The sequence below is a fragment of the Triticum aestivum genome, chromosome 5B (genome assembly GCF_018294505.1).
Source record: "Triticum aestivum cultivar Chinese Spring chromosome 5B, IWGSC CS RefSeq v2.1, whole genome shotgun sequence".
NCBI classification, from domain to species: Eukaryota; Viridiplantae; Streptophyta; class Magnoliopsida; order Poales; family Poaceae; genus Triticum; species Triticum aestivum.
In genome coordinates, this window is record NC_057807.1 from 331361663 (window position 1) to 331385487 (window position 23825).

A 23825-nucleotide genomic window follows, 5' to 3' on the forward strand; every position below is an offset into this window, starting at 1 on the left:
CAGAAACCTGAAATTACGGCAGAACTCACTGTCAGAACAAAGCCATTTATAGACAAGACAGTTGATGATACTGACAGGAAAGTCTAGGACCACCAGCTACTTGGACTGTGGTGGGTTGCATTTGCAAAACTCCAGCGAATGATTTCTGAAGTACTTCGTCCAGAAATGAATGTGTACTGCATGAATCAATGAGAAACAATAATTGTTTGCTCTGTAACTCAACTTCCAACTGCTCGGTGTGAACAGAATTTCAGTACCCAAAGCACCAGCAGAAGTGTACATAACATGATCCTGCACTTGTTCAGTATTTGGACATTTTGAAACACTGCTAGAATCCAATTGCTCTACTAGCTCGTGCACAAAACGCAATGGAACTAGTTTTTGCACTAATGATCTCCGGACCACTTCACACCACAAATAAAACAAAATTCCTTGGATTTCTTATATGCTCTGAGAGAAGTTCACTTGTCTTCAGTAGTTTGAGGCCGAATAACTTCAGATGCACGTTTATCTTCAAAACTATTTGGGTTCTAGGAAGTGGAACATATCTCCTCTGAACATGTTGGGTTGTATCGGAACACATTTCTCCAATTTCCTCATGCAACAAAGCTCCTAAGTAGAGTCTAAGTTCTGATGTTTCTGCATTGCAACAGACATTCAAACTGAAGGTTCTAAACCATCCTGGAAATTAATCACATAATGCACTGGATCGTGAGCTATTTCATATGCTGAAGTTGATCATATAATTCAGGAAATTTCTGCACATAATCCTCCACTTTAGTACTGTGTGCTATATGGACGAAGGATTAAAATCTGACAGAGATTCCTCCCAAAACGCCCCTGCAACAACCAAAAAAATTCAACCCAAGTAGCACGGAGAGCTCTTCTCTGAACCGACTCAAGCCAACATGCGGCACACCTTCGAACTAAGCTGTGTTAAACATATTGTAACGTGACATATTGTAACGTAGCATATAGCACCGGCTAGGTTGTTAGGATCGATCTATCCTCCTGTAACCGTAGCCTTATCTCTCCCTCTCCTTCCTTGGTTCACAAGTTGTAATCCAAACCGATTGTATGCGCTATCCAGGGAGGTGCGCCCCTGTTATATAAACACGCAGCGCGTCCCTCCAACGAGGTAAGACGCTTAAGCCAATCTTCACATGGTATCAGAGCCTCCCTCTTCCTATACATCTAGCATCCATCGTTCTTCCACCCACGAGCTCGCCATGTCCTCCTCCTCCACCAGCGCTCCTCTGGCCGGCCTCAATGGTCAGGTTACAGAGAAGCTGACCCGGACGAATTACGTCCTCTGGCGGGCACAGGTCACGCCACAGCTGATCGGGGCTGGTGTCTTCGGCTATGCGAAGGACAATCAAAGAACCAGAGAAGTTCATCATCACCAAGGACAAAGACGGCAAGGAATCAGCCTCGCCGAACCCTCTTCATCATGTATGGATGTGGGAAGATCAGCGGGTATTGGCATATTTGCTGGTTAATCTTTCCAGAGAAGTTCTTGTCCAGGTGACCAACATCCACAAGGCGCACGAGCTCTGGGCTGCGGTGGCGAACATGTTCTCGTCCCAGTCCAGATCGCGCGTGAACAACATCCGTGTCGCCCTCTCCAACGCAGAGAAGGGCACACAGACGGTGGGCGCCTACTTCGCCTATATGCGTGGCCTCGCCGACGAGCTAGCAGCTGCTGGCAAGCCTCTAGATGAGGACGAACAGATCTCCTACATCATCGCCGGGCTGGGTATGGAGTACCAGCCATTGGTGTCGGCCCTCGACTCCCGCACCGACCCTGTCATGCTCGATGATCTGTTCGCTCAGACGAGCAACTTTGATCAACGCGTGGCGATGTTCCAAGGCAGCAACGGCAGCAGCTTCAAGTCCTCCGCCAACGCTGCTGTTCGTGGTGGTCGTGGTGGCTCCCGCTACCGTGGTCCGCCGCGCGGCAAGGGCAAGGGTAGCGGCGGCGGAAACTACAGCGACAACAACGGTGGCGGTGCCCCTCGCACTGGTGCCGGCGGACGGCCCTCCTCCAACAACAACAGGGGCCTCCGTTCCTCCTCCAAGAATCGTCCCGATGCTGTCCGCTGTCAGATATGCGGTAAGCTTGGCCACTCCGCCAAAGACTGCTGGTACAGGTTCGAGGAAGATGAAGGTGACTCCTCCCAGGACGAAAAAGTTGCTGGTGCTGCCGAAGCTTCATACGGTGTAGATACCAATTGGTACATGGATAGTGGTGCTACAAACCACATCACTGGTGAGTTGGAGAAAGTAACCATGTGGGAGAAATACCGTGGTCAAGACCAGATCCACACAGCCAGTGGAGCAGGTATGAGGATCAAACATGTTGGTCATTCAGTTGTTAAAACCCCTTATCGTCCAATTCACCTCAGAAAAATACTACATGTCCCTAGTGCATCTAAAAACCTTCTTTCCGTCCATCGAATTGCCATTCATAATCATGTATTCCTCGAGTTTCACCCCTTTTTATTTTTGATCAAGGATCAGGCAATGAAGAAGGTTCTCTACCGAGGTAGATGCGTTCGAGGGCTTTACCTGTTGATTCCGGAGTTTAGAAGATTCAATAAGCAAGCATATAGTGTCACCAAACTCTCAGTGATGAGGTGGCACGATAGACTAGGGCATGCATCTTTTTCTTTAGTTGAACGATTGCTTAGGAAGAATAAGCTCCCATATGTTGGAGAGCGTGATATTGAAACCATTTGTGATTCCTGTCAAAGAGCTAAAAGTCATCAGCTACCCTATCCAATTTCTACTAGTATTTCTACCAAACCTTTGCAACTCATTTTCTCTGATGTATGGGGGCCTGCCCCCAGTTCAGTTGGTAGACACACATACTATGTTAGTTTCATCGATGACTATAGCAAGTACTCCTGGATCTATCTTCTTAAGAAACGATCCGATGTTTTTCAAGTGTTTCAAAACTTCCAAGCTCTCGTTGAACAAAAGTTCGATAGCAAAATTATTGCTGTCCAATCTGATTGGGGAGGGGAATACGAAAAATTAAACTCCTTTTTCCAAACTCTCGGTGTCTCTCACCAAGTGTCATGCCCTCATGCTCATCAACAGAATGGGTCTGCTGAACGCAAACACAGACACATTGTTGAGGTTGGCCTTGCCCTCTTAGCTGGCGCATCCATGCCCCTTAAATTTTGGGACGAAGCTTTTCTAGCCGCTGTTCACATCATTAACATGCTGCCTAGTAAAGTCATCAACAATGAAACTCCAGTTGAACGACTCCTCCATACCAAACCAGACTACACATCGCTTCGTGTCTTTGGTTGCGCATGCTAGCCAAATCTTAGGCCATACAATCAACGTAAACTTATGTTTCGCTCAACACAATGTGTTTTCTTAGGCTATAGTCCCCAACACAAGGGTGTAAAATGCCTTGATGTTCCTACTGGACGCGTCTACATATCCCGTGACGTTGTTTTTGATGAAACTAAATTTCCTTTCGCTGATCTATACCCCAATGCCGGTGCACTTCTTCGCAAAGAAATCCTTCTTCTACCTCCGAGTCTTGTTGGCAATCATGGGGAACACAACTGCAATGATCACATGACTAATCCTCCTAATACCTTGGCTGAATTGTGTGATGATGTAGACCAGCACAGCGAAGGCGATGCAGCAAACAGATTTGAAAATAATGAAGAAATAGCCCAAATAGGGCGATATTTCATGTGCAGGGACTTGGGGGACAAATCTGCTTTGGGATCCGCTCATCGTCAGGACGCCAGGCTATCCCCTTCGGGATCCACCCCGTCTGCACACGTGCGGGCTGCAGGCACCAGCGATCTGCCTGACAGCGATCGCACCGACCGCTCCAGCTCGGTCACGCGGCGCGTCTCCACCAACCCGGAGCCCTCCTCCGACCCGCACCAATCACCATCTGCCACTTGGCGGTCTCCAAGTCGCTTCCCCGACTCCGTCCGCTGCTATGCGCGGCGTCCGCACAAACCGACCAGCGCGTGCTCCCATGAGCCGACCGCTGCAGGCGATGTGGCCCTGACGCGCCCACCTGGTCCGGAATCTGGCGCCACCCCTTCTGCTCCTTGGGATGCCGCGATGCCCAGATCTTCTGTGCTTCACCGTGCCGCTCCGTCACGTCCTTCAGCCGCAGAAAATCCTGATCCAGAGGCACCTGCTTCCTCACCAGCCTCGGGATCACCAGGGGGATCTGCTGCGGATTCTCCCGGATCTTCTGCGATTACTGCTACTACAACGCCTGCTACACCACCTCGGACACGTCTCCAAAGAGGGGTAACTCAACCTGTGAATTATAAAAAAATTCTCAAGTATGGTCTGTCATGTTCCATAGGTGAACCACAGTCTTTGCATGAGGCGCTTGGTGACACACGTTGGAAACAAGCTATGGATGAAGAATACAAGGCACTTCTGAAAAACAACACCTGGCACTTAGTTCCCCCACAACAAGGTAAAAATCTCATTGATTGTAAGTGGGTCTTCAGGATCAAAAAAAGGTCTGATGGAACTATTGATCGCTACAAAGCTCGACTTGTTGCAAAAGGCTTCAAGCAACGGTATGGTTTAGATTACGAGGACACCTTTAGTCCTGTTGTCAAAGTTGCAACTATTCGCTTGGTTCTGTCTATTGTTGTATCCAGGGGATGGACTCTCAGGCAGCTAGATGTTCAGAACGCGTTTCTCCATGGTGTTCTGGAAGAGGAAGTATATATGAAGCAACCTCCTGGGTTTGAAAACAAGAACACTCCCTTTCATGTCTGCAAACTTGACAAAGCACTGTATGGGCTCAAGCAAGCCCCCAGGGCCTGGTACTCACGACTCAGTCAGAAAATGCAGTCACTTGGTTTTATTCCATCCAAGTCTGATACATCCTTGTTCATCTACAATAAGTCAACACAACTATATTTGTGCTTATCTATGTCGATGACATTATTGTTACCAGCTCATCTAATGATGCAATGACAGGATTGTTAAAGGACTTGGGTGTAGAATTTGCACTCAAAGACCTAGGAGATCTGCACTTCTTCCTAGGCATTGAAGTCAAGAAACTTGGAGATGGACTGCATCTCTCTCAGGAGAAATATGCCAATGATATTGTTAAAAGAGTTGGACTGCAAGGATGTAAGCCATCACCAACCCCTTTGTCTAGTACAGAAAAATTGTCTATTACAGAAGGAGAACTCCTGAATCAGGAAGATAGCACTAAATACAGAAGTCTGGTAGGTGCACTTCAGAACTTGACAATTACTAGGCCAGATATTTCATTTGCCGTTAACAAAGTTTGCCAGTTTCTTCATGCACCTACTACAAATCATTGGACTGCTGCAAAGCGTATAGTCAGATATGTGAAAGCCACTGTGAATGTTGGTATTAGCTTTAACAAGTCTTCATCTACCCTTGTTAGTGCCTTCTCAGATTCAGATTGGGCAGGAGATATTGATGATAGACGCTCAACTGGTGGCTTTGCAATATTTTTGGACCTAATCTCATATCTTGGTGTGCAAAGAAACATGCCACTGTCTCAAGGTCAAGCACAGAAGCAGAATATAAAGCATTAGCAAATGCTACAGCTGAGATAATCTGGGTACAGTCCATGCTTAAGGAACTTGGTATAAGACAGAGTCAAGCTCCTTGTCTTTGGTGTGACAATCTTGGTGCCACGTATTTGGCTGCTAATCCTGTCTTTCATGCAAAAACAAAACATATTGAGATAGATTTCCACTTTGTTCGAGAAAGAGTTGCTAACAAAAGATTGGAGATCCGTTTTGTTCATTCTAGAGACCAAGTTGCAGATGGGTTCACCAAGGCATTACCAACAAAGAATTTTGAAGAATTCAAGCGTAATCTTAACTTGACCAAGTTGTGATTAAGGGAGGGTGTTAAACATATTGTAACGTGACATATTGTACCGTAGCATATAGCACCGGCTAGGTTGTTAGGATCGATCTATCCTCCTGTAACCGTAGCCTTATCTCTCCCTCTCCTTCCTTGGTTCACAAGTTGTAATCCAAACCGATTGTATGCGCTATCCAGGGAGGTACGCCCCTGTTATATAAACATGCAGCGCGTCCCTCCGACGAGGTAAGACGCTTAAGCCAATCTTCACAAGCTGATGCTTACTAAATCCACGGTGATTGAGGTATACCTCATAGAGCAAAATAGTCCTCACACCTCGTTTGCTAGAGACACGGCTTGCTGCCGTCAAATCAAGGCAAATCCATACGGGACACAGAGATGAGTTGGTCAGGTTCAGGGTGATATGCACAACTCGTGAATTTAGAAAGAGATATGGAGTGCGATGTGCGTGCAAAAATTCATGGTGTTTGGACATTCAAGGAGGTCGCGGCAAAAAAGCAAAATCTGGCCGTGAAAGAAACTAAAGAAAAGAATATTTGGATCCAGTTTTGTTTTGTTTCTTCGAGCTGTTTGAATGTTCGAACACCATGAAAATTTGCAGGGTGTTTGAACACCATGAAAATTTGCATGATTCTTACGCACCCGAGCATCTTCATTAGTTTCTTTACTGTACATCTAAATAATAGGAGCTGTTCATTTCTGGTCATTCAACGGACTAGATCGAATGTTAGAAGGGTGCCGTTTGATGGCAACCACGAGGGATCCTATAAATTACGGAACAAAAATGACAAAATTACCCAGCTAATACACAACTGAGATGATTCGCACTACACGGTCTCAGTTATAGTATATGATGTGCCATAAAAAGCTCCAAAAAAAAATCCGATTTTTTGGGATTAATTTACTGTTGATTGACTGCAGATGAGCCCGAGATCAGACATGAATTACGGTAGTCACATCGCTTTGTTTGTTTGAACTTTGAAATCTTCTTCGAGTTGGGCAGAGTAACGTGCATACCGAAACCCGTTGACGAGCAAAATATATGCTAATCCAACTGCAGCGACGACTTGGCGGGCGCACCACGGCAAAGCCAGCATGTCACCATACAAGTACACCATACAAGTACACCACCGTCATCTCGACCATACAAGTAATAAATAATCAAGCATCACACCATACAAGTACACCACCGTCATCTCGACCTACAACACCATTACTATTCCCATTTCTCGCATCCAAGATCATACAGAGGAAGCCAAGCTCTTGATCGACTAACTCCCGTCCCATGGCCAAAGAGAAAGATAGTGGTGTCCTAAACAGCATGGCGCTGGTGCGGAAAGCGTCACCGGCCCGGCCGACGACGCTGCACGACATCCCCGACAAGCTCCTCAAGATCATCCTCCTGTACGTCCTCACCTCGCCCCACTGGCTTGTTCGCGCAGCGGCCACCTGTAAGCGATGGCGCTGCATCGTCGTTGAAAGACACTTCTTCATGTATGACATTCCCGCCACCAATCCCACATCTCTTGTTGCAGGCCATTACCATAACCACACGTCCCCTGTCAATGGCCGCCGCCTCATCTTTGTTCCTTCCTCCCCAGCGCTTGCTGTCAATAGCCACCACTTCTCCCTGGACTTCCTCCCTGGAGGTGGCAGCGGGTCATGGGAGATCGTAGATAGCCACCACACCCTCCTCCTCCTCGTCAAGAAGAAGACTGGGCGGAGACACCGCTGCTTCCCGGACCTCCTAGTCTGTGAGCCGATCACACGGCGCTGCCAACTAATCCCACGCGTGGAGAAAATGAAATACCACCCATGTATTGGTGTATTCCTTGATATGCATGGTCGCACAGGAGCTATCACATGGGATGGACGTGCCATCGATACAATGTCAAGTTTCAGAGTGATTTGTGTGCTCTACCATCAATTCACGGGGGTATCTAGTAACATCGGGACAACCAAGGCCTTCGTGTTCGAAGAGGGCTGGAGGAGGAAGCGTGGTTGGTCCGTCAGGCAGCAGCAAGTGACGCACAAACCTCAAATCCACCTCCATGGCGTGGAATCTCTGCATTTCATCGGTCGTGCATCATTTTCCCTTTTCTGGGCCATGGAAGACGACTCTTCCTCTTTGCTAGCTTATAATTTTCGTTGGTCAAAAGAGTTTGAGATCGTCCCACTTCCGGACCATATCCGAGGATCGGCTTGGCGAGTCATTGATATCAACAACAGCAACTTGGTGCATGTTGTTTGCTTGGTGGGCGACAACCTTCGAATCTTTGCGGCAAGGACATACGATAGAACCGACTGGGTGCTTCAGAAGAGCCTCCAATTAATGGAGGCTACTCGTGGACTGGCAGGGCACAAGGACGACTACTTCCGCGGGTCTACCAAGATTGTCTCAACCAGCATGAGCTCTATTGTGTTTTCTCCAGCAGAGGAGACATGGCTATTCTCCATTGACTTTGAGACCATGGAGGTGGCGAAATACAAATACATGACACATTCTTCTGCAAGTGTGGCTTATCCGTGTGAGCTTCCATGGCTACCTGTCCTTCGCGCTTGTATTGTGCGTTGTACAAGAAGGGGGTGTGGCCGATGTTCTGATATTTGTATATGTTGAGAGATTTTCTTACTATATTTCATTGCCTATATAAATTTGCGATAGCATCACAAAATGTTTACACATGTATAGGTGTGACCACTTTTTTCGGGAAAAACAGCACCTTCTTGTTTTGAGTTGGGGAAAATACTGCACTTAAGCGTGGGACCTCCTATACGACGCATTCTGCGTCAAACAGAAGCTCGATGCACACGGGCGACACACGAGTGGGCCGGCCCATCGACGCTACCCCCCCCCCCCCCCCCCCCCCCCCTCCAAAAAAAACAGCCAGGATACGATCCCAGCATCTCCCTCACAGCACAGAGCAGACCACAACCAGCTAGCCACTCCACCACAAAGGTGCTACAAAATATTTAAGCACGAAACACTATAAAAACAGCCAACAAGGTTGAGATTTTAGAAAAAGTATTTTAGAAACATTTCTTGAAGATTTCAACCAATTTGAAATGCCACAAATATTTACTGATATTCTAAGCTTTTTTCCTAAAACAATGTGAACAATTTTTGTAATCCGAATTTAGAAAAACCGCGGATATTTTTTGCAAAACCTAAGAGTTTTCTAAAACGTGCGCAATTTTAGGAAAAAAGAAATATTATTTTTTTGACATTGTGAATTTGTTTGAAAACAAGAAATATTTTCTGGAATTCTTGAACATTTCTTGAAGCATGAACAATTTTCTGAAATTGTGAGCAAATTCTGGAACTGAGAACATATTTTGAAATTCCTATACATTTTCTGAAACATAAACATTTTATGAATGGCATTTTGAACATATTTCATAAAGAGAACATTTTTTAAACATGAACATAACAAAGATTTGAAAATGGGAACATTATTTTGAAATAAATGAATATCTTCTAAAACACGGACATTTTTTGAAATTGTGAAAAAAAATGAAAACAAGATTTTTTTTGAAATTCCTGAAATAATTTTTGAAACACGAACATTTTTTGAAATTTTGAACAAAATTTGAAAATGAGAATATTTTATGAATTTTCTGAACATTTTTTAAAACATGAACTTACAAATATTTGAAAATGAGAACATTTTTTTGAATTTACTAAACCTTTTATAAAAGACGGGTTTTTTTTTCAAATTGAGAACAAAATTTAGAACAAGAACATTTTTTGAAATTCCTGAAAGACTTTCTGAAACATGAACATTTTTCGAAATTGTGGACAAAATTTGAAAATAGGAACATTTTATGAAATCCGGGAACATTTTGTCAAAACATGAACGTAACAAATATTTGAAAATGAGAACTTTTTTGAATTTACTGACCACTTTTTAAAACACGGACATTTTTAGAAATTGTGAATAAAATGTAGAACAGAAACTTTTTTGAAATTCCTGAAAGAATTTTTGAAACACGAACATTTTTTTAAATTGTTAAATTTTTTTGAAAATGGGAACATTTTTTCAAAACATGAACGTAACAAATATTTGAAAAAGAGAACATTTTTTTGAATTTGTTGAACTTTCTTAATAACACGAACTGTTTTTTAATTGTGAACAAAAATTTAAAACAAGAATTCTTCCTAAAATTCCTGAAAGACTTTTTGAAACACGAACATTTTTTGATATTCTGAACAAAATTTGAAAAGGAGCACATTTTATGAAATTCCTAAACATTTTTTCAAAAGATGAACGTAACATATATTTGAAAATGAGATTTGTTTTGAATTTACTGAATATTCTTTTAAAATTGAACATTTTTTGAAATTTGTACAAAATTTTATAAAATATATTTTGTGAAATTCCTGAAAGACATTTTGAAACACAAACATTTTTTGAAATTATAAGAAAATTTCAAAATGGGAACATTTTATGAAATTCCTGAACGTTTTTTGGAAATTGAGAGCAATTTGGAAAACATGAACATGTTATAAAATTTCGAAGAAATATTTGAAATTCTCAAACAAAAGAAACATGCAAAAAACAAAAGAGCAAAGAATAGAAAAGAAAGCAGAAATAGAAAAGGAAAAAATTAACGAGAAAGAAAAAGAAATGGAAAAAAAGAGGGTATAGTAAAACCGGTTTAGGAACCTTCTGGAAGGTTCTCAAAACCTGAATAACCGGCTGGGAACCAGCTAGAAGATCCCCTGAACCAGATTCGCACAAACGTTTGAACGGGCCGGCCCATTGAACGCTCATTGATCTGCCCCTGTGCGTCACGTCAACTACTTGTCGCAACAAGCGGCAAATAGGAACTTCCCTTAAGCATTGGGGTATAAAGATTGCTCACGGTCCACCTTTAGCGGTTTTGGCAACAAACCAATAGAGTTGGCCCAAATGAGAGCTCCTAATTAGCGCTTGACGCGCCGGTTTCTAAAGGGCCCTCCCAATTCAAGTTTCTTAACACGACTTCCTAGGAATTTTGCTGATGTGGCATAGTAGTAATGAAGGGAGATGGATGTTGTATCTTAGCTAACCTACAACACTTGCACATGGGCATAGGCAAAAAAATGTTTTTGCACCAATCACATGTATGCATGTGGCTCGAATCATTAAATCTAGATACAACTCCTAAGAAACAATGCATTGAGGTAGTTATCTCTTAAGTTTTCTAACTCCTATGATAATGTGTTAAGATACGATGCATTGAGAAAGCCCACCAGCGGCCGCTTACGTGGGCCAGCACACAAAAAGTGTGTTGGTGGGAGTCAACTATTTGTTCGCTCGCTGGTCCTTGGTCGCTCCACCCTTGTTCGTCCGTTCAGTCCACGGTTGACTGAACAACAATTGACCAGTTGACCATTGATTTTGAAGAAAAAACTTGTGAATATGAAAAGGGAAGTGCGCAAATTTGATTTTTTTTGAAAAGGTTCACAAATTTTAGAAAAACTTCATGAATTTTAAAAAAGTTTATGAGTGTGAAAAAATTCAAGGATTTGAAAAAGTTCATGGATTTGAATACAAGTTCACGGATTTGAAAAACATGTGACTACGAAAAAAGTACATGAATTTGAAAAAAAAATAAGTTTCAAATTTTTTTTACGGATTTGAAAAATAAGTCCAGGGATTCAAAAAAAGTTCATAAATTTTAATTTTTTGCAGTTTTAGAATTTTTTTGATGAATTTTAAAAAGTTAGTGCATTTTAAAAAAATTCATGAAATTTTAAAAATGACAAAGTTGGAAACAAATGTTCAAATTTTCAAATATGTTGACATTTGAACATAAAATTAAAATAGTAAAAAAACAAAGAAAGATATGCCAAACAAAACATATATAAATACCTGCAAAAGAACACACAAGAAACGGTCGGAAGGAGGTTTATATGGGTTCGCCCGTACACCCAGATCAAATCACATCTGCCATACCTCCTCGCCAACTGCCCGTCATCGTTCTGCTCGCTGCTACTGCTGCCAGCAATCCCATCCCGTCCATCGTGTGCATTACTGCACGGGGGAGTGGGCATACAAAACCCCGTCATTTGCGATCGTACACCGAGAGAAGGGCGGTTAGGTTTTTTAGGGAGCGTCTCCGATGCAACTGCTCACTCGTTCATCTTCATCTGCTATTTTGACTATGTTCCCATCGTCTTCATCATCACCATGTCTACCGAAGCCAAGAAAAAGGCCGCTGCTGCCGCCACCGTGGTTTCGACCTGGCCGACTGGAGGGTATAACTCATTTATCCCTATCCTGTTTATTTTCGTCTTGTCGTACTGGTTATTTACGTAGATGTTTCTGCTATATATCTAGTACGAGTTTAGGTGAGCAAATATCAATACGAGTTTAATATTGTCAATGTCATGCTCTTGATTTATTTCTGGATTAAATCAATCAACAAATTGCTAATATACTCAACACGAATAGCATCAGCCTGGTCGCACAAAGAGTAATTCGGCCAGCACAAACAAATTTATGTGTACCAGGGCAATATATAATGGAGGGGTGATTTCTCACGGACCCATTCATATGATCCATACAGAAAAAATAAGATCAGGCCATGTGAGGGGTACCAGGATCACTTCAACTACCATAGCAATAGGAACCTTCATATCTTCTGACCATTTAATGGGGGAGACAATAAATGGCATATCAAAAGTAGCTAATGTGATCTTCCAGTGCAGACAGTGAGTGGTTGTCTAGTGATTGCATAATCACAAGGATGGTGTTCAAGCAAACAATATAAACTGTGACAAGCCTCAAGACAAAAGAGTAGACCAGAAATGCAAGGGAGTACAAGTAATTTTTTTTTGGAAAAGGAGGCCTATCTCTCGCCTCTGCATCCGAAAGATGCATGCGGCCATACATAGCATTAAGCATGCACATAAGGTTTTAGCGGTGTCTTGTAGACTTGAGAGGTATCCGGAAATTTGTTCACTCAATATGTAAGTCTACTAGAAACTATTTCAAATGCAGTTCTTGTTTGGTAATGTAATATGGGTGGTTTTGTCTTTATGTGGTTCCACAACACTATTACTATACATCGCTGATTAGTGCCATTGGTTTTGCATGATAAATTCTAGGACACCCTATCACTTTGCCTACTGGGAATATCAGGACAAGGTTTGTTAATTCTTCTTGGAGGCCTGATAAACTACAACCGAAGATCATCTGAGTTCTTGGTTCAGTATGATGCCTAGATCAAAGTTGTTATGACCGGCATATTAGGGGTTTAGTTCAGTTTATCTTATCGTTATTAGGGGCTTAGCCCAATTATCTTATTAAGAGGATTATATAAACTCGTGTAAGGACATGTTTTGGGATTAAGCAAGAAGCAATCATATTTGCTCGGTTTTCTTAGGGAGCCGGGAGACCTAACCCTAGCTGCCGCTGCTCTCTCTCTCTCTCGCGTGTGCACGCAACGACGGCGCCCCAGCGCCGGCGGCCACGCCTTCCTCCACGCCATCTCTCCTTCCACCCCTACAACCTGAGACCACGTCCTGGTAGGGATTGGTTCCTACCAATTTGGTATCAGATAGCTTTGGCGCAATCATGTCCTCGCCGCCGCCCACCCCGACCCTTCCACTGCCAACTGCGACGACCGCCCCGATGGCCAGCGCCCCGCTCTTGCCGGTGCCGGTCACCTCCGCCGCGCCTGTCCCCGTCGTCTTCACCCCGGAGGAGATGATGGCTGCCATCCGACCGCACTTGGATCGCCTCGTATCATCTCCGAGGAGCTGCGCAGACGTGGTACTACGCCCTCGAACAGGACGAGGGCGGCATGCCATCATGGGAGCGCTTCCGTGAATTGTGACTCTTGCGCTTCGGTCCGCCTATACGCGGGAGCCGTCTAGCGAAGCTTGGGTGTCTTCCGTTCCTCACCTCGGTGTAAGACTTCACCGACCGCTTCCAGGCACTGGCGTGCCACGCGTTTTGGCTCGTCGGCGGGCTGACCTCTTCGTCGGCGGCCTACCGGACCACATTCGCGTGGACGTGGAGATGCGCGGGCCACAGGACCTCCAGTTGGCCATGTACTACGCCCGCATGTTCGAGCATTGCACGGTGGCCATCCAGCAGGCGCCACCACCCTGGGCCGCTGGGCCGCCACCCTGGCCGGAAGTTCCTGCGCAAGGTCGGCCTGCCTAGGCTTCCGTGGCGCCCCTCGCTGCGGCTACGGAACGCCCGTTCCGCCGGCTCACCCCGGCCGAGCAACTTGAGCATCGCCTCCAAGGGTTGTGCTTCAATTGCGACGAGCCCTACGTACCGAGCCATGTCTACCCACGACTCTTCTACCTGGAGGTTGTAGACTACATTGAGGAGGACCCCGCCGCCGCCGGGCTCGGCAACCAGCCCGCCCCAGTTGATGCGGAGGTGTTTGGTAACCGTTGATCTGCCCCGCCTTCCAGCTCGAGGACGAGCTATTTGTGCATGCGGGGAGAGATGTTATGACCGACATATTAGGGGCTTAGCCCAGTTAGTTGTGGCCCAGTTTATCTTATCTTTATTAGGAGCTTAGCCCAATTATCTTATTAGAAGGATTATATAAACTCGTGTAATGACCTGTTTTGAGATTAAGCAAGAATCAATCATATTTGCTCGGGTTTCTTAGGGAGCCGGGAGACCTAACCCTAGCTGCCGCTGCTCTTTCTCTCTCTCTCTCTCTCTCTCGCGCGCGCGCGCACGCAACGACGGCGCCCCAGCGCCGGCGACCACGCCATCCCACCTTCCACCCCTACAACCTGAGACCACGCCCTTGTAGGGATCCGGTTCCTACCAAAAGTACTTCGTTCCGCTCAGACTGGAACGGGTGGAACGGATGGCCAGGGAGGTTTTCGCCCAACATGGGAGGCAGCTTAATCTCCGGATCGGTCCACCACCTCCTTAGACATAGGCACAATGTTGGTCTTTTATGACTTTATTGGTGCCAATATGTTTTTTTTTCTTTCTTGTGTCAGACTGTCCGCGATTGGCTGCGTGCATCCTAGTTGTGCAGAGTCCGGATGTTACTCATTATCTTTTGTATCCACTTGATACTACATTTTGAGTTAATAAAAGCACCCCTTATCGGAAAAAAACACTGTTCCGTTCATGCCCCAGAGCTCATCTCTGTTCATGGCCCAGTATCAAACTATCTCAATTGTCAATTCCGTTTTGAAACTTGTTTTCTTTGAGAAAACACAAAAGCTTTTTGTGTTCTAACAACTGCAGTGTGTCTAACTTTCTGTACTCCACTATTTTGACGTGAGTGTTTCATGGAGGTTTGATATTTGTAATCGTATTTCTGATTTATTACAAGGTGCTATTTACAGCATGCCCCATAGTGGAACTTCCTATCCAAATCATTTGAGTTTGCTGGCATTAATCAGCATGCGCTATGACTAATTTCCATGTGGTACGCGTTCTAGTAGTTCAGTAAGCTGTGAGTTCGTTCGAAACCCTTGACTAATTTCCATGTGGTAGGACAGATGCGCTAACACAAATGAGAAACTTGAAACAGAGTTCCCGTTCATTTACATTTGTTCACTGGGATCGCTTCTACATTAAGCCATAGCCCCGAGGAACTCTATCAAATAAATTGGGACTAAATTTCAGATTAGATGATTGGGTAAACTCTCCTCCCCGGAAACCACGCTCAAGAAAACATGGCAAAATTCCAATTCAAAATAAAACACATGTATATAACTTGAAAAAAATAATATAAGCATAGAATCCAGTTCTTCTTTTGGCCAATATCACAGAACAGAATTATGACTAGAGTAGAGATTGCTTGAACAACAGAAATATCCACATGCATGTAGAGTGTGTTTGTTGGAACGGTGAATTGCAACAAACACTTCTGATTGAACCTTATGGGCTCAAAATATTCATGAAGTTTTTTTATTAGTGGCTCAAACTTCTAAGAGCATGATTCTGAATGTTGTTTGTTGCACAATCAAGTTGGGGTTTAGGAAGGTGCTGAGCCCCCCCCCCCCCCCCGCGCCGCCTCCTCTGAGGCGACTCGGGGGCGAACCCTACCTCCCCCGTCTCGTTTCGCTCTCGTTTCCCCCTCTCCGCCGCCGCCAGAGGTGCTCACCGGCGCGGCCGCGTGGCACCGGTGAAGGTGGCGGCGGGGATCTGGGCGGCTCCATCGCGGAGCGCCTTGGTCTCCAGGGCGGCGGCCCTGGGTGGTGGCGCGCGGCGCGGCCTGTGCGGCGGGCAGCGCCGGCGGGTGCTAGTGGGCCTCCTCCCCGGCCGTGTGGGCGGCGTGGAGGCGGTGGGCGTCGGCTGTCGCGGCAGCCCTCCCGCGGGCTGCTGGCCCACCATGGTGAAGCTCGTCCCCGACCCCGATCTACTCCGATCTACTCTGGACCCGGTCCCTGGTGGCTCCGGCCGCCGCCCTCGGGTGCCAGTGCTGCGGATCTGGTGGCTGGAGGCGGATCCGGGGGAATCCCTTGGCCGGCACGGCGGCCACACCGAAGGCTGCGCCTTTGGGTGCTGTTCCCTTGCTGAAGGCTTCGGCGAGGATCCCCTCCTCCCATCCCTCCCTGGAGCTCAGGTGAAAGTCTCAGATCCCCCTGTTCCATGCGACGACGCCACCGTGGTGGCGTGCTCCTTCCTGAAGGCGTCGCTTGGGGGCTGCTCGAGCGGTGGTGGTGTTGGCGGCGGTTCGTGGGCGGCGTGTTGTGGCCAGGTTTCATCGTCGGCAGCCAGTTTGTGCAGCCATTCTCGGGCTTCTCCGTGGTTCGGCGCCTGCGTTCAACATCTCTCGTCCGACGTTCTGTCTCGCCACTGCCGTCGACAGTGCTTGGTGGTACGGTCCTCATTGCGTGTGGGTCTGCTCCTGATGTCTCCCCTTGGGCAGCTTGGGCGCCTTGATTTGGGTTCTTGGGGAACCACTCTGCTGGTCGCCGGTGCGGCACCCATCGAGCCTGGGTGAAAGGGTAGTGGCCCTTTGCGACGGCAGAGACAAATCTTTGCTGCCCATGTTTGGTCCTTCGGTGGCATTCTGCGATCACAATACTCGCACGGTGGTGCCCTCCTCCCGTGGCCTTAGTTGGTTGTTGGTGTAGGTGTAGCGACGGGTGTTGGCAACGGCGTGTTGTTTGTTGCCTTAGAGTTGTTCTACTTTGCACCTTGTATCCCTTGTTTCCGCTTTTTTTCCTTTATGTTTGTTGTTCCGATAGCCCAGTGGTTGGGGGCGCATGATTGTAAACCCAACGACCAGAGTTCGATCCACGTCGGGGACGAATTTCTGGAATTCTCATGAGGGATGCTTCTTCTATATCAATAAACCGTGGGTGCTAGTGCCCATGGAGTTTCATTTTTTGAGGACGTGGGCATAGCCCAGTGGTTGGGGGCGCATGATTGTAAACCCAACGACCAGAGTTCGATCCACGTCGGGGACGAATTTCTGGAATTCTCATGAGGGATGCTTCTTCTATATCAATAAACCGTGGGTGCTAGTGCCCATGGAGTTTCATTTTTTTTTTGTTGTTCCCTGTAATCCTGGCCGGTTGATGGCTTTGTTAATTCAAAGCCGGGTTAGGTTCGAGCTCCCCTCGGGCTCGGCCGACGCCTTTTCTCTAAAAAAAAGGTGCTGAGGTGATATGATTTTCAGTCATAAAAGACTAAGCGGGATAACATGGATCGGTCTGGGGTATGACTCTTTGAAAACTAAATCAACCCATGTACTCCCTCCGTCCCATAATGTAAGACCTTAATATAGTGTTAAAAAACGTCTTATATTATGAGACGGAGTAGTAGATCATTGTGGGTTGAGTAAGCTGTCTCTGGAGGAAGCAATGTCTGAAGAGCACACCCAAGACACCATATGGAATAAGGCACTAGCAGGCAACTGTCAGTTCGGTACTCCAGATCCTCTTCAAGTGTAACACCAAGAAGCTGGCAAGGAGCTAGGAACGACAACAACTCACTAAGCAGGGGGTGAAAAATGGTACTATGTCGTAGGATAGTTGCTTTGATGTTGTTTTTAGTGGTTCTTTGTCAGACTGAGTTGGAAAAGTAAATGCATGCAGAAATCATGTTACAAGGTACAGACTAGTTACACTCGTTTAATGAACAGATGGCACCACTGTACCTATGAAGCAACGCTGGGATTTAAATAGCATGCCAAGGATGAGAGATGTAGCAGGAGAGGGCAATGCCTCGGAACTGAAGCGAGACTAAATGTGGCCATGGATGAACTGGGATTGGAAGGCGCCTGGATTTTATTTGGCACAGTTTCCTTGTCTCCACTAGGAGAAGTTGCTCATTTCCCGGGAGGAAAAATCTAAGTCCAGTAAAATTATTTTGGTCGTCCTGCAGCAGTGGTGTTCAGGATTCGATCCGGTGGATTTTCTCCGCCTCGGACACAATTTTGGCTAAATAGACTTGTGATATTCATATTGCTTTTAATATTACTCCACTTACCTCTATCAACATGTTATTTGGATCGTGGTTTGATGGGGTTGACTCGGATACAGCGAGACACATTCGTGTTGAAGTTTGTGCCTTGTTATGGGCAGTCTGGAACTGCAGAAATGATTTGGTTTTTAACAGAACAACGAACTTTCACTTTTTGCAGGTTATCTTCAGGGCCACAACATTGATCCGTATGTGGTCTCTACTCACTCCGATGGAGGTCAGGGGGCGTTTGACTACTGCGTCTACCCGATGGGAGATGGTAGCTCGGGTTATTTTCAACCGGTTTGGATGACGGTCATGTAATGTAATATGATAGACATGTAGTGCTCCTATTTTGGTTGCCTACCGGTTGTGGCTTTTTGATTAGGCTCGTATGAGCGATCTGTTTTCATTTCATACTTTGAGACACTGGAGACTTTATTATTGGTTTAGTTTTTAATAATATGAGCCGTATGCATCTTTCTGATGCAGAGGCTGGGGTAATCCCCTTTTCCAAAAAAAAAGACTTGTGATATTCAGTTTTCGGGGGATCTGTTTCAAACTTCGATGACAAACTTCAGTGACCTTATCTAGGATGGCTGGGCTCCCTCAGCCTAATGGTAATTACTCTCTCTGTAAACTAATATAAAATCGTTTAGATCACTGTTTAACTGAAGTTTAACTGAAGTATTATAAGATTGGTCATCGGCACAGAGAGATGCAGACGATGTGGACGTGTCCACCATCATCCCTACTTCATGTGTGCGTGTGCTCACACCGGAGTCACAAGAGAAGAGAAGAGGCACACCCATCGTGTGAACTCTACGACCCAACCGATACCGATTAGCAAAGCACCAAAGCATCCGTCCGAGGGCCATCTACTTCTTACTTGTTTTCCTCAACTTGCTCTACTACTTGCGTCCTTGAGAGATGGTGGATGTACTTAGAAGTGCACGATGGCTGCCTGCTGTCCAAATTTTCTAAAAATAGCTTTCACTTACATCAAAAGATGATATTTGCTGGATTATTAGACTAAGAAATGGCAATGTGTCCCAAATTTCCATACCTCGACTCTCAGCTTTTTTGGCGGAAGTTGTACTCTTAACGACTTGTAATGGGAAAGTAAGGGTGCATTTTGTTTATTAGCAAAATCGGTTATAGTCTCGCCGGGCCATGTCATGCGTTTGATAGCACTAAAATAAACTCACTTTTTAAGGGGCTAGCTAGCTTGGCCCGGCAAGAAAAACCTCGCTCGGCAGGGAAAGCCGATTCGGCCCGCTCTCAACGGCAAAATCGGACCGTGATAAGAAATGACGCAACTGTAGCAAACCATACGTGCATCCACAGCCGACCTGAGCTAGATGATCAGGTGTCATGCTCACTCCAATCCTTAGGGAATTTTCGTGATGTCTCATCAAATGGTAAGGATCTCAAGAATCAGCCCAATATGAAGATAATCATTAATAGGAGTCTAGCATCTCCATTCATATGAAACAAATACTAAATATAAGGGGAAATCCCGTGGCTCAAGATCTCGTCGTAATCCTCCAAACGAAATGATTCCTAACTTGTTGGTTACCATAAATTTAGTCTTCATTAGTGATGATTTCTTTTTTGAAAAACCCTATGTATTAATTAATTAAAAAGTTGAATACAATCGTTCATTACAACATTCGCCATGAAGGGCGGAAAACTCTTACATAGAAGGCCATCCGACTTATTATCAAAACTAAACTTAGCTATTTGATGAACCACCTCATTTGCATGTCTACTGATTTTTGCCAGCTTAAAGTTTGGAAGAAACATGGTAAGGGCCAAGGTTTCCTTCTTGAGATCCACAAAAGAAGACCTATCAAGGTTATTATGCGCAAGAAGAGAAATCACAAAAGAGCAGTTTGATTCTAGAATAACAGGCTTATAAAGAATGATACCGATATATAGATCTGCAAGACATGCCCGGAGTTCCGCTTCATCAACACTAGTGCACAAGCCAATATAATCCCAGGAGGAAACGGCGACGTCATCAGCTGAATTCCTGGCAACAACCCCCACACTCACAGCACAAATGCTCTCGACAAAACTGGCGTTCACGTTGATCTTAATATAATCAAAATGCGGGGGTGCCATACCTCACGGATACTCAACGGAGTAGTACCAGACTGCAAGCCAACCTCAACTCCCTTACCTTTGACTTGTGAAAATTTCTGCATGATGGCGAGACGAGAACGTTATCCAATAGATATCCACAAAATTAGCCGAATAGACTCTTTCCCTTTGGCAAAAAATAAAATCATTGCGTGAGTGCCAAGCTATCCAGAATATGATGGTTTTCTCACGAAACAGTAGGGGTTAAATGTTCCAACAAGATAAGCACCCAATCAAGTCTTGGGGCAATTGAACCCTTCTTCCCTCAGAATATTCCACACTCCCCTCAACTCCATACGCAGAGCTCTCGCCTTAGAACATGTCACCAAAGCATCAACCGTACTTTCATCCTGCATACCATAAATACAGCACAATCCCGAAGAAGACTGGTGGTGCTTAACTCTATTAACTTGTACCACTAGGCTATTAGAGGCCGACCGCCATGTAAAAAATCTGATATTTTGAGGAACATTGGCTTTCCAACTGGCATTCCAAAGCTTCCTATCTCCATTCGCCCCTCCACTAGAGTGCCCACACTCCTCCTTCCCCTCCTTGAGACTAAGCGCTAGATTGTATGGACCTGAGATCAAACCACTCTTCTCATAGTGCCAAACAATTAAATCACCCTCACTCGAGGATTAAATATGCAACTTTAAAAGCCTTCACGGGGAAAGAACAAATGATTGACTAAATTCACATCCCATATTCTTGACCTAGACAAGAATAATTCGGACACCCATTTAATATGGTTCTATTAATTTTAGCTAAAATTTTAAGTCTAGACAACCCATGCAGCTAGTTGTCTCTCCAAATATTTATATCAGATCCATCAAAAACTCTCCAGATAACCCCTTTTTTGAGAAGTTCAAGACCATGCATAGTACCTTGCCAAGTCACCGAAGTTCACTGCAGAAAACCCGTATCAAGAAGATGTCACTACTGTAGGATGCTGCTAACATGACACTCGATCAGAGACCCTTTGACAAAACTGTGTGTGATGCATTGATCGCAAACGGGGATGTAAAAAATCGTCAAAAAAGATGCAAAGCATTTGCGATGGCAGAGACATCAAACACGGTTCAGATTTTAGTTACATGTGCGATGCGGGGCATACAGTTGATGTAGAAGAACTATTTTAGATAAGGCAGAACAATAGTAACGAGTAGCCATATCAATGTGTGTGCGATGTACGACATATAGTTCGCTCCGATGAACTATGTGCTATTAGGGAATGCAACAGAAATGGTTAGCCATATCAAAGTGTGTGTGATATACGACATACAGTTCACTCGGAAGAACTGTTTTCGATTAGGGAAGAGAACCGAAACGGTTCAACTTAACAAGATGTGTGTGATATGTGGCATACAGTTCACATAGATGAACTATTTACGATGAGCCAAAAGAACACAAATGATTCATGTAAACAAGATGTGTGTGATACGCAGCAAACAACCCACTCAGATGAACTATTTACGATGAGAAATTATAACACAGACGGTTACTATAGTTAGTTCGTGTGCAATTTTGTTTGTACAAAAAATTTGGAAAATGAAAACTAGTTTCTTGCGGTGGCTAAGAGTATCGCACACGATGTGTCTGCGAGTACTCTTGTGCGATGATTAGTAAGTTGCACATACGTTTCCTTATGTTAACACATTTGTGATAAATAACACGTGTCACCGCATACGTATTCGGGTTGTATGTGTGCTCCACTTAGTCTTCCCACACTCCAACGAATGCTTCCCGTGCTCCACGCAGGTGAATTGTAAAATCCATGCCTCTTCCCTCATCGGTTTCCCGCCACCAGCTAATGGCTTGCTGCATATAACCCAATGCACCATCGCGACACTCCGCGTAGATCTAGTCCTCACCCATCTACCATTAGTTATTCCAAGCATGCCAGGCAACGACCAAAGCTTCGACGTCGACCCATACCTGCGTTACATCTTCGGCGAGGAGAACGAGCTGGAGCAGGTCGGGGAGCAAAAGCTTCATCGGCCAGTGCAAGCACCATGGCCCATCGGCAACTATATCGGCGTGACAGTGCTTGGGCGCACAATCGACATATTGCAGAGGAGGTGTGATGAGTAGTTTGCCATCCACCGTGCAAAAGATCCAAAGCTGCTCGGCGGCATGATCGACGACCCACCCGAAGAGACGCGGTCACCAGTGCTCATCGAGAGCCTGATGCCCCACAAGGAATGGGCAGAGGACCTTGCGATTCAGTCAAGACACAGGCAGCCTGCGGCTTCATCATTGCCCGCGGCGGCCGTGTCAACCTCGATCCCGATGATGTGGTGGCTAGGCTTGAGCGCATCCTTGGCAGAGTTGACGTCCCCGACGAAGTATAACATCCCAGCGTGATATCTTGAGGATGCAGGTGATGGACGAAATTTGCTACTAGGCCAGAGACATGGAAATAGAGCAGCTCCACGAAGATATCATGCGCGCAATTGCACGCTGTCAAGCTCTTCTGAAGAGGCCCAGCAGCCCCAAGAGCCTCCCAGCACCAGCAGTCCCGTAGGCGGAGGCGAGTTGGGGCAGTTGGAATGAACGGCTGATACGTCTCCAACGTATCTATAATTTATGAAGTATTCATGCTATTATAGTATCTGTTTTGGATGTTTAATGGGCTTTATTATACACTTTTATATTACTTTTGGGACTAACCTATTAACCGGAGGCCCAGTCCAAGTTGCTGTTTTTTGCCTATTTCAGTGTTTCACAGAAAAGGAATATCAAACGGAATCCAAACGGAATCAAACCTTCAGGAGAGTTATTTTTGGAACGAAAGCAATCCAGGAGACTTGGAGTAGACGTCAGGGAAGCTTCTGTTGGGGAACGTCACAGAAAATTAAAATTTTTCCTACGGTTTCACCAAGATCCATCTATGAGTTCATCTAAGCAACGAGTCAAGGGAGAGAGTTTGCATCTACATACCACTTGTAGATCACGAGCGGAAGCTAGCCAAGGGGATGGTGATGATGGAGTCGTACTCGAACGTGATTCGGATCACCGATGTCCAAGTGCTGAACGGACAGCACCTCCGCGTTCAACACACGTACGGGACGGGAGACGTCTCCTCCTTCTTGATCCAGCAAGGGGGAAGGAGAGGTTGAGGAAGATTGCTCCAACGGCAGCATGACGGCGTGGTGTAGTTGGTGCAGCAGTACTCCGACAGGGCTTCGCCAAGCATATACGGAGGAGGAGAGGTGTTGGGGAGGGGAGGGGCTGCGCCTTGGCTTGTGTTAAGCTCCCATGCGCCTCCCCACTATATATAGGGGTGGAGGGGCTGGTTTCTTGCCCTCCAAGTCCATTGGGGCGTTGGCCAAGGTGGGAGGAAAGAAATCCCATCATTTCCTTCCCCACCGATTGTTATCTCCCCTTTTTAGGGATCTTGATCTTATC

General features: G+C 45.6%; 1 pseudogene; it reads left to right on the plus strand.

Moving 5' to 3' along the window:
- The first annotated feature begins 1710 nt into the window (after nucleotides 1-1710).
- Nucleotides 1711-1849, plus strand: LOC123118192 (uncharacterized; annotated as a pseudogene).
- The last annotated feature ends 21976 nt before the right edge of the window (nucleotides 1850-23825 follow it).